Here is a 12,212-nt window from a genome sequence, read left to right on the forward strand (position 1 = left end):
ATCAAGGAAAAATTTCACTGGATCTTTTACCATCCTGTTTCTTTCACCTTACCCAACATTAATGAGCAAGTTTGCAGTGTAACTGAAGTGAAAAATGCTATTGACTTTGGTATGCAGGAACTTTACTTCAATTATAAATTACTGAATATATCACTTAATCTGTTTTTCATTTAAACAGAGCACCATAATAAAAATGAAATAAAATCAACTGTAGAAATACCTAAGTTTGGGAACAGTTGTGTATGTAAGTGAAAGACCACTTAGAGATTTTCATTCTATGCCTGTTATCATCTCTTTTGTTAAAATATGGTACCCAAATGTGTATAGTCATTGTATGTTGGTAGCATGTTTTGTATCTTTGGATGTGGGCTTATGGCTTCTGCAATTCTCCTGCCAAGTATCATCCAGTGCCAAGCAGAACAATAATTACCTCATATGTTTTTAATAGCACATGTATATTAATAATGACCCAATCTTTCATTTGTCTCTTTGGTGACATATTGTTGACTCATATTTAATTCATCATCCTACTCTAATCCCCAGATTCTTCTTCTTAGTGCTATTGCCTGCCGTTCTCTGGTTTCCTGTGAGACAGTTGTCTGAGATCATATCAGATGTTTTACTTAAGTGTAGAGATGCTGTCTCTAAGGTTTTTTTTTAAACTATTATTATCCTGTGTAACAAATAGTTTGGCATGATGAATTTTCTGTTACTTCAAATATTCTATGTACAGCTTTATTATTTACATATGTACTCTTATTAATCTTCCAGCATTTCATGTGGATGCATCCATCTATATCAGATTCATTTGCTGTCCTGTGTTTTTTTTTCCTCTAAAAGAATGCAGTTTCATTTTCAAACTAGTCAGCCTTTTTCATCTTTTCCAAGGATCTTTCAGAAATGTATACACACAGCTTTTGTTTATTTTTCTGGTGTTCATTTATAACTATTTCTTTACAAAAAGAAAAAGTCTTTTGTAATGGATAGAAGTTTATTTGGAAGATCACCAAACCCTTGTTAGTTGCTCCCTATGTTTCCCTGCTCCCCCCTGGAATAGCTGAATAGTTGAAACACATCTTGTACAGGCCTATGATGCTTTCTGCTAATTGCAGTTTAAAACATTTTGGGGGCTGTTTGGAATGATTTGTACCTACATACCTATTAGAAATCTCTCTACAAGGTCACTCAGTGGAATGGGTTTTTTGGGTAGTGGTGAATAGGTCAGAGTGTATCTTTCCAATCGCAGGAAGAAAAATAACTGTAAAACAAAAGAATACTGTTTGCCTGTATTGAAAGTGACAGGGAACAGAGTAGGAAGAGGAGTTAGAAATGAGTGGAAATGCAGCAAGATAGCTCTGTTTCAGATTAATAAAGACAACTCAAATTTTGCACTATCCAACTAGTTCAGGTCATGGGATATGCCTCTTCATGGTGACAACTTGTTCTAGTTCTTGTGGTGCATTTGTTTTTGTCTCATGGGAAACTTAGCTGCGCTTACACAAAATAACAAGACTTTTTTAAAAATATGTGCCGAAGTGACCAGGAATTCAAGAAGCTGAAGTACTGAAAAATTCTGGTGGATTTAATTTTCTATATACATTTTTTTTTAATGAGGCTCCCATGTTTTCCCCTTGATGGAAATGGAAATTGTTGTTGGTGAAACTTTAATCTTACGTTAATGGTAGTTCTTGCTAAGCAGCTGCACAATGCTAAGGTGCTATACAGTGTGAATGGCTGTAGTGCTGAGCTGGGTTAAATCACAAATAGTTAACCACAAGCAAATGTCTGATTCATATAGAAATACACTTTGGAAACATACAAAACAAACAACACCACCAGAAACCCAAGCTATGAACACATATTTGCAAAGCTAGCAGTAAAGCAATAAATTCATGCAAGTTTCTTATATGTGGGAGGATAGAAATGGAGTAGAGGAAAAGATGGGGGATGTTACTGGGTTTCATTGTTGCAGTTCTGCTGTTCTGTCCTGTTCCAGTTCTACATGTCTGTGTCACAGCTAGAACTTGAAAGATGAATTCATTGTATGATACTGACTTAAGGTCCTACTGATAATTTTTGATCCTACTGAAAATTTTGCACCTAAGATATTGCAAAGTATGGACAATATTCAACTTCCATGAGCTTAATGAAAGATCTTCTATTGACTTGTGATTCACTAAAAAACGGTTCAAGCAAAGGCTATTGATTTGAAAGGGCTAACTGCTGATAGTACTTGTCTTCATTTTTATTTGAGGCAGATTTGTAAGTTCAGTAAGGTGTTCTGTAATATCAACCTGATGTACAGTAGGTATGTAGCTTCAGATGATGGCAGCTTGACTTTGAAAAGGTTTGCAGGTGAAAACTTCTCCTTTCTCCTTTTAAAAAGCCTGTTATTTCATTAGTGCAGCTCCTCTGTGAACCCAAAGTCTTGAAAGCAAATGACTACGTTGGCTGAGCTTGAAAAATATATTCAAGTTAAGAAGAGAAACTAAATATAAAGAAAGGTGGGATTTTACTGTCCCTTTGTTACTCTGGCTGTATCTGAGCATACATCCATTCTATCATGCACAGCAAAAGTCTGTTCTATCAACAGGTAACGTGCTGTAATTATACAGCTATATTAGTGAATCTGCTATATTGAAAAGAAACAGCTTCCTATGATGCTGCTTTCGCAACTGTCTCAACATTTTTTTTTCTGAGACTGCTTGTTAGAGTTAGAAATAGTAGTGCATTCTTGAGGTTAAAAAAAAAAAAGTACTAAGGTCTATATGGGGAGGACACCATCTCATGTGTAAACAGTGCCAAATATAAGGTTTCTTCCAGTAGAAACTAGTGTACTGGATGTTGCATCTGTGGCACTTCTGGATCTCAGTACTGCATGTCTCTTTCAAACCGTTCTGGTGTTTTCTAGTGTTTTTCCTAAGGATCCTTTTACAACCTCAGGTCAATATGGGGTTCAAAGGGATCATTTCCATGTTGCGTCTTCTGTGCATCTTGTCTCTGCCATCTTCTATGGTAAAAGTCAGGGCAAGAATAAAGGAGTTCATCATAAGTCTCTAAAGGGTTGATTGAGTGAGGTCCAAGTTACCTGATTTGGCCTTTGGAGGAACTTCAATAGTACAAGATTCCCTTTCCATCTAGAATTCTCTTCTATGCTTTATGACATTCAGAAATATGAAAGGATTAGATAAGGGGAACGTGATATAATGATTGGGCATAGCAAAAAATTCCATTTCTCATAGCAGTTCTCCTGATTGCATACTTCACTGTGCCTTAACCAGGAAGAGTTCTAGTATGCTAGGCTGTTGCAGGGGGAGCATTCATGTGCTGGGACTTGTGAACATATTTTACTTAATAGGTAGAAGGGATTAGAAAATAATTAAAATGAACATAGGTAAAGATTTGGTGTTTTTCCTTTTGTTTCTCTTAAGTTCTCATGTACTTCTGTTTTTTTTCCCTTCCTGTTGGAGTGATGATTATTTTTTCAATTCCAGTGGGAAGGCAGTCAGTCTCAGCTGGAACACATGTACCCTTCATCTTTTAGGCTGGATACATGCATCATCACTGTGTGATGCAGGGTATTTTTCTCCTTATGTCTACCCAGGGTATTGCACTGCCTTGGCAGTGCTTTCAGAACCTTTGGTCTAGAATGATTGATTGCAGCTGAAGTCCTGAACTTCACTCCCTTCTGTAGTAACACAGTGGGCAGCCACCAGACCACCGAGTTAGTCCATTCAGTGTTACTTCTGAATGTACATTGACACGTGCTTCCTGCTTTGGCTTAGAGAAGTAACCTAAGACTAGTCTTTTACTAGGCATACATCGTTTGAAGAAGTGCCCGATGTATTTTCAAATGGTTTTTCCATTAGTAGGAAGCAGTTCGTGAAGTGCTGTTCTCACAGTTGACCCACAACTGTTTTGTTTCAGGAGCTATGCTCAGAAGCAAGTTCATTTCTCCAGAAGTGATCTGAACTGGTGGAGGCCTTGCTGTCTATGCTGGGGGGGGAGGACAGGGGAAGAGGGGTGTAAATTTCCGTGATGAAAGAAAATGAAAATGTCTCTTGTGTCAAGTCAGGATAGTGATCTTTTATCCTGTGTGTGGGAGTACAGTTTGTATGCATCTCTTTACTGCAAACTTAAATTTTCTTCAATTAAGAAAATATTTCCCATGTATAAAACATCCATAAACCTGAGAGGATTGTCTCACTAATGCCAGTTTATCCTCTAATTTTATTTTCATTGATACTTCCTTCCACACTAGGCTTTTGTCTGAATTTATGAATGCCACCGAAGGCAGGAAAATTCTCTCTGCTGACATATCCCTAAACTCTGTAGATTAAGATGTTTATTCTGATTTCTAATTTATTCCATTTGATGCTGTAGTTTTCATTGCATGTTTTCACATGGTGCTCAGGCCTTCTGACTACGTAGTGTGCATTTCATGAAAATTATTTGGTACCAGGAGAGACTCAGAGCAGAGGAAATCACTAACGTGCGAAAACTTAAGCTCGAAAATAGTTTTAATTAGAAGCTTATTTGAGAGAGCGACCACCTGCCACTCATTTTTGGCTTTGAATTAGCTCTAAAAATACATTCTGGTTTAAAAAAACCAAGTGTGACGTAGATGTATTCTTATCATGGTAGAATAATGAAACTACAAACAACGGTAGCTGGACTCCTGCTTGAAAGTAACACTTGCTGGCTGAAGGGCATTCCTCCCGAGGCACATGCTGCTGAAACTATGTGGAGTATACTAAGTGATTCCATCTGATCTGCAGAAAGCACTATGGGTTACATTTTCACTTTATAAATATGTCACTGGCAAAGCCAACTGGCTGCAATAAGCTTTTCTGAAATGGACATTTCTGGCTGAGTTTTTGGAAGACGGCATTTCTTAAAGTGAAATATAAAAACCCTATTCACTAGCTACACATAAAAAAAACAAATGGCCAAAGGAAATAAGATGTTCTATAAAAAGCTGGGAAATAAAAGTGCATGCACAATTTATTTTTTTTTAATTATAGTTTATGTTTAATAGTTCAGGTAATCAGAGTTTGATTTTTTTTTTTTGGTTAAAATACAAATTTAAAAATTTGTGGGTAGAAACAACACAAACGAAGTCAACAAAGTATGTGGTATATTAAATTTTGCTGTGCTCTTAAAGGAGGCAAGCACAGCATTTAATCAGTTTAAGTTAAGTTTTCAGTGCCTGACATCAGGCGGTATGGTTCAGTGCCACAGTACACATGAAGATCATTGGAATGCTGTAAAGAACTTGTCATGCTATGTCATAACATTGTCATATCACTGCTGTTAAAGCAGGATATTTTAACAGTGATATTCTGTGAGCATAGTTAAGGATTCATTATGAATGCTGAAGATGAATGTGTCTGTTTCTGATACAACATAATATTGCAAGAAGATGCTATATTTTTATACTGCTCATTATTTTTATGATATAACAAAACTGGTAAGAATTAGATACTGTTAATATACATAGAAGCTATAACTACTTGATACTTAAGCAGTAACAGTTTAATTGACTGTATTTTCTATTTGTTAATAGAAGTGTAATATGTCTACCAGATAATCACTGCTGCATAAAGATTATAATATCTGCTGTAATGTTTTGTTTTTAATGTCATTGAAAGACTAGAAATTAACCACTGAACTGCACTTTTTATCTAAACTTCTTTAATCAGAAGGTTATGATTAGAAGTCTGTCTCATTACTATCCATATAACTGGTAGTGTCTGAAATTGTGTTAAGAAAGATATAATACAAGATTTCTGAACTATTAAGGGCATTTACATTATAAGTGCACGTCTCTTTTCATTTTAATCTCACAATTAAACATTTTATTTTTGTGATTTTTTTAATCTAATTACATTTAATCTCATGAGTTCCAGGGCTCAATCCTAGTGCCAGTTCTGTTTAATATTTACACCAATAACCTGGGTGCAAGAGTGGAATGTATCCTTAGCCAGTTTGCTGATGATACTAAAATGGGAGGTGCGGTTGACTCTTCTGCAGAGACCTTGCAGAGAGTTCTAGATATGTTGGCACATGGAAAAATCATTAATGGTATGAAATTGAACAAAGGTAAATACCAGGTTTTGAACCTGGGAATGAGCAATGCCAGACCTAGTCACAACTGGTGCCAATAGGCTCATCATTAGCCAGGAGTGTGCCTTGGCAGCCAAGATGACAAACCACATTTTGGGATACACTAAGCACAGCACAAGCAGTTGGTTGACAGAAGTGATCCTCCCTCTGTGCTGGTTGGTGTAACCTTACTTTGAATATTGTGTGCAGTTCTGGGCTCTATATATTTTATATACATGTGTTTGTGTGTGTATGTATATAAAAAGGATGTTGAAGTGCTTGAAAGCATCCGCAGTAGGACAACAAGGCTGGTAAAAGAGGAGGGAGGCCTGTCCTGGGGAGAGGGGCTGAGGACAGTTTGATTATCTAGCCTGAAGACTGGGCTTTTTTTTTTGTCTGGAGAACTCAGCATTGGACCAGTAACAGTTGTCTCCCTCACCAATGATGAATAGAGGGAAAGGATCACTTCCCTTGATCCTCTGGTGCTACTCTTCCTGATGTAGCCCAAGCTGCTGTCAAACTTCACTGCTGCAGAAGCTTATGGTCTAGCTTGTTCAGCTGAACTCCCTGCTTCTGAGTGAAGAATTTCTTCCTAACATCCAACCTAAACCACACTTTCAGTTTAAATCTGATCTCCATTGTCCTAACCATGCACCAACTGCTGCCTTGGCATTGCCCCCTTTCTTCACAGCCCCCAGCACCTCACGTCACTCGCTGATCTGTGTAGTTATTTTTCCCCAGGTGTAGGATCTACACTTGCCCCTGTTGAAACTTCTCTGCCCAACTTTCCATCCTGTCCAGGTCTCACTAAATGGCAGCTCAGCAAACTTGCTGTGGGTGCTGTCTACCCATTCATTGAGGTTCTTGATGGAAATGTCAAGCAAGACTGGATCCAAAATTGACCCTTGGGAAACACCACTTGCTACAGGCCTACAACTAGGTTCTGAGCCACTGCTCACAGCCCTCTGAGCTCTGCCATTCAGCCAGTTCTTAATCCACTTCACTGTTCTCTCATCTGTCCTCCTCTTCCTAAGTTTACATATGAGGATATTATGAGAGATGGTGTCAAAAGTCTTGAGTCATATCACTCTTGCAGCTGTCTGGGTCACACCTGGCAGTTTGCTAAACTTTAGTGAAGTTATTTGTTTAAAAAAAGATTAACTTCTGGATGACATCCTACCATTAGCTTACATCATGTATTCTGAGCAAGGCAAGCTGGAGGCTTGGCAGGACAGTGGTGAGTAGGATGTTTCCTTCTAGTGTTAGCAGAGCATTAGATTGGTTTTGCTCGTTTATCTGCTCATATGCGTAGCGTGTCACAAGTGATGCTCTCTGAATTTGCATAATTGCTACAGATCTGTTAGAAATATGCTTTTTTAAAATTTAATGTTTGATAATGTCAGCTGTTAGTGTGACACAGAGGGCGTTCAGAGTTGCTAGAACCTCAATATTAAATATTTTTCAACTTTGTATATGTGTTTTGCTTTGTTTTAATTGAAACGTATGCAAGGTGTTTGTTTACAGTTCAATTTCATTGACTAATTTCTGAGTTGTGTTAGTAAAAGCAGTGCTTTTGGCTAGCACTTCAGAGACCTTATAAGCACAAACCAAATGTTCATTCTGACTATGATCAGTAGTTACTATAACCTCTTGAATACCCACATATTTCAGCTGCAGAATGTCAGCTACAAGTTATAAATAAATTAAGCAATTTTGGAACCTGTGAATAATACTTAAGAGGGGAAATGATTCTTAAATCTTTTAATAAAGGTGCTTTATACACAGTTTTGTAGAAGCATACTAGCTGTATTTAAAAGCTGTGTACGTATCCATATCTAATACACGTGTGTGAACTGTGCTTCTTATTTAATGAAGAATGAATTCTAAGATTGAACAAAAGCCGTTGACCCTGCTTTATAGCTTAGAAAGTCTGTGTAGAAAACCTTAGGAAAACCATTGCTCAATTGGTCTGTTTGGAAAATGCTTTTAAGGATCCAATGTCAAACCCAATAATTCTCTTAAAATGATTGCATTTTGCCACAGGAAACATTTTTTCATTGACTTTAAGCTGTTAACAGAATTAAAGTGTGTTTCCTAGAAGGATGTAGGACTTAAATCTACTAACAGTGGTAAATGTATCCTCTTCTATTTTGGAAACTTGAAAAAAAGCCTTCAAAATGTTATATATTAAACTTTGAGGCTTAATCATTGCATTGAAGTTGCTAGTGACAAGTGGCCAATGGTTTAAAGAGCTGCTAGAAAGACGATCTATTTACGTTTTTTCACTTGCTGCAGTAGGAAAAGAAAACCAAAGATGTACTAACTTGCTAACTTCAGTAGTAGATATATGAATACTTTTGATGAGTGCCTCAGTAGTTTCTTTGTTGGGTTGCTTTTGTCTAATGTTTCTTTGTTAGTACAGATGTAGATGTCATTCGGTGTAGGAAGACTAAATTTTGTTTTCTTTTTTTTCTTCAGTCACCAAAAAAAGCTTGATTATTAGAGTAATTCATGTTTAAAAAGGAATATGGGGTTTTCTAATGTTGAGAGAAAGTCTTTTTTATGCTTTAATATATGAATTCATCTATTGAAAATGCGATTACTACCTTGTTAAGGCAAGATTGAAGTGTTTGATATTGGCAGCTATCCAAATATATTCTCTCCAAATATGAGGGCTGCTCTGAAAGTAATGCCTCCTGTTTTATTATGTTGTCCCATGATATCAGAGGTTGGATGTTGAGTATGGCAGGGTATGGCGATAGATGTTGAACCTTCCCACCAATGTTCTGTTTAACTTTATAGCCATGTGGCAGATAGCAGCAGATGGGCAGTCTGATGTGGATGTGCATATGAAGCAGAGAGATGGGATTGATTTCTTCCAGGCAGAAAAAATGGCATCCATAGGTATTCACTGATGCTTGCTAAGTGATTATGGGAATCAAACGGTGGATGTGATTACAGTGAGGCAGTGAGTGGTGCTTTTCAGCAGTGGTGACAGCGATGTGAAAGACAAGCCACGTTTGAGATGGCCGTGCATAGCATGAAGAGAATCTCAGTCAGCTCATCCACACGAATTGGCAGATTGTGAGCAAGAAACTGAATGTATGGAGCTGAATATCAGCTTCAGTGTGTTGGGAACAACGGTGACAATGTTGGAATATCACAGAATTTGCTCTGTATGGGTCCCACAGATGCTCACAGAGGAACAGAAGGGAACAGTGTTCAAGGTTTTCAGGACCAACTGAACTAACACAAGGCTGAAGGTGGCAGTTTTCTGGGTCACAACTTCATTAGTGGTGATAGTGGTGTCACTCCTACGAGCTGGAGATAAAACTCTATGGAGTGGCAGTATGTGAGTTCCCCCTTGAAAAAAAAGTTCAAGATGCAGCTCTCTGCAGGTAAAGAGATGTGCACTGTAGTTTGGGATAGGAAAGGTGATTCTTCTGGATTTCCTGGAACCTGAACAAACCACTTCTGGCTGCTACATTGTGATGCTTTCTAAGCTGAAGGCTCAAACTTCCAGAGTCAGGCCAGAGGAGAAGACAACCTTTCTCTTGCAGCGCGATATTCTGTCCATGCTTCTCTCCATTTGTCAGAATTCCCCCATCAGAATCTCAGTAAGGATTTAATACAAAACAGTAGTAGTGGCTTGAGAAAGTAAGATTTTGTTTGAGGAATTTCATAATTACCAGCCCTGCTGGAGCTGTTACCCATGAAAGGAAGCTGAACTGGGAATTACCTATGCAGAGCTGTTTACCATATCCTGACTTCTCTGGAAACAAGGTGTCATAAACCAGATACCAATTCAATTGTTTAATTAACTCATTATCTATTTGAAGTTTCTTGTAGCTTCTTCCATCTCTGTTCCTTAACTGCAGTACGATATGGAAATTAAAGGAAATGAAAACAATTTATTAGACAGAATAGAGTAGACAAACTAAAAAGTCACAGCAAAAAAACAAACAAACAAAAAAACAAAAAGCAGACCTGCTCATACTTGCAACATGTGGGCAGTGATGGTGGTAGGTGTATTGTTGGACTAGATGATCACAGAGGTCTTTTCCAGTCTTGATTATTTTCTGATAATGCCAGACCCCATTCCAGTTTGAGACTGTGGAGCACGTTGCCAATCTTGCTTGTACTGTACCATCACATACACTGTATAGCCCAGATTTTGCACCTCCTAACTTCTGGATTGTGTGGGTAATGACGTGGCCATAGCAACTGTGAGACACTGGGTCACTTGTCTGGCACTGATTTTTGTAAGCATGGTGAGCGGTTTCCTGTTCATCACTGGCAGAATTGCATAGCTAATGGTAGGGTCTGTGTTAAAAAACCAGTTTTTTGTGCTGAGAATTTGTTTTATCAAATAGTGTTATTGTGCTGTTTGTATCTGTTGTAGTTTCCGTAGAAATAAATAGGAGGCATTACTTCTGGAGCTTAATATATACACATATATGTAAGACTTGTTTTCAAGCAGACAATATCAACAGTACTCTTGAATAAGATTGACCTCTAAAGTTTTCAGAAAAGCCATGTGTAGAACATAAAAGAAACAGGCATTCATCACAAGCCTTCCTGATGCTACATTCTTGATACTTTTTTTTTTCCCTTCTATCTTTAAATCTTGATGGGAAGGACTGAGATATTTTCACTAGTGAATGATTTGAATTTAGTCTCTGCCAAGTGAACAAAATGAATTACATTTTCAAATGTCTTTTCTTGCTCCTGGTTGGTATTTGCAACAGTCTTGATAGAACACGACTGAACTACATGCAGAATTTGGAAAAACGAATGGAAGAATTTGATTTTCAGATTATGGGAGAATCTGAAACAATGTGGTGGGAGGCATGGAGGGTAGAGAGGGCGAGTGGGTGAGATCCATGTTGTTAGTCTGAACTAAATCCCGTTTGCTTTAGTCACAAGAACAGATAACACCATATACTGCTGACCTATTACACTATTTATTTTCAAGTGCTTAGTTTCTATGAAGAGTTGCAGTAGAGATGAACAATACTTTCCACTGTATTTTACGCTTACTGCTTTTTCAAGTATTGAATGTAATCTTGACCTTTATGCTACCTTTGTTATTTAAGTATAAGAAAGAGTTTTTATTTTGTTTTTGGTTTAGTTCATCTTTTTGTGTTGGAGAACAGTCTTAAGGTATTGGGGATGGACTTTGAGCGCACAAAGAATTTTTTTCAAGTCCTCCATTTATATACTAGAGCTCCTAAGACGCGGTGGAATATTTTTAATGCAGATAAATGTATGTTGAATGACATTATTTTGTGTTATGTTTGCCAGATTGGGGCTTTTCTTTGAATTCAGGAGAGATACTTCCATTAATGGTTCCAAGCTATTAGTCTTATTGGTATGGCTTTCTCTTCGAAAACATGGAAAACATTGTTTGCTTGAATTACTGCACTGACATATGAAATGCAAAACTCGTAATCAGCCTCTGACCTCAGAAATGTGTCAAAATGAAGCTTTGTATTTAGCTTGGTGTTTTAGAGACATATCGAGTCATGTCTTCAGGCTATTAAATAATGGCTTGAAGTCATTTACTCCGAGCTGAATTTTTCTGTTCTTAATATTGTTTGCAACAAATGGAGTGAATCTGTTTATTTCTTCATTCCTTGAAGACAGAAAATATGAATGCAGGCTGTGGAAAACATTGCCATAGTACTATTTTTAACAGCAATATATATTTGTAGGAATTCTTGTCGTTTAACTACTCTTGAAAGACTAGAATAGGTTATTTAGTTTTAATTCACGGTTTTTATGACTGCTTGTGATGTATAGAGGCCTTTTTTTCCCCCCCTTGGAGTATTGAAACATTTCTTGAAACTACAATTGTAATAGTTATAACATCAGGAATTTTGCTTTTAGATGACATTTTTTTCTTAATATATTCTGAATGACATCCAAAAACACCTAATTATCTAGATTTGTTGTTTTTATACTAAGTTTGTTCTTTATAGTAAGCAAGAAGTAAGTTAAAGTTGGAATATTTGGTATTATTAATAGTAAACGGGAATTGAAATTAGTCTTATTTCTATAGTGTAAGTACAACTTTTTATTCTGCAACTGTTAAAAGTTCAATTGTC

At 37.1% G+C, this 12,212-nt stretch overlaps 1 protein-coding gene across 12 annotated transcripts in view; it reads left to right on the plus strand.

The window, feature by feature from the left end:
• Window positions 1-12,212, plus strand: part of BBS9 (Bardet-Biedl syndrome 9) — a 279,729-nt gene that overhangs the window by 15,225 nt on the left and 252,292 nt on the right. The window lies entirely within an intron of this gene.

The sequence above is a fragment of the Phasianus colchicus genome, chromosome 6, assembly GCF_987193195.1.
Source record: "Phasianus colchicus chromosome 6, bPhaCol1.hap1.1, whole genome shotgun sequence".
Classification (NCBI taxonomy): Eukaryota; Metazoa; Chordata; class Aves; order Galliformes; family Phasianidae; genus Phasianus; species Phasianus colchicus.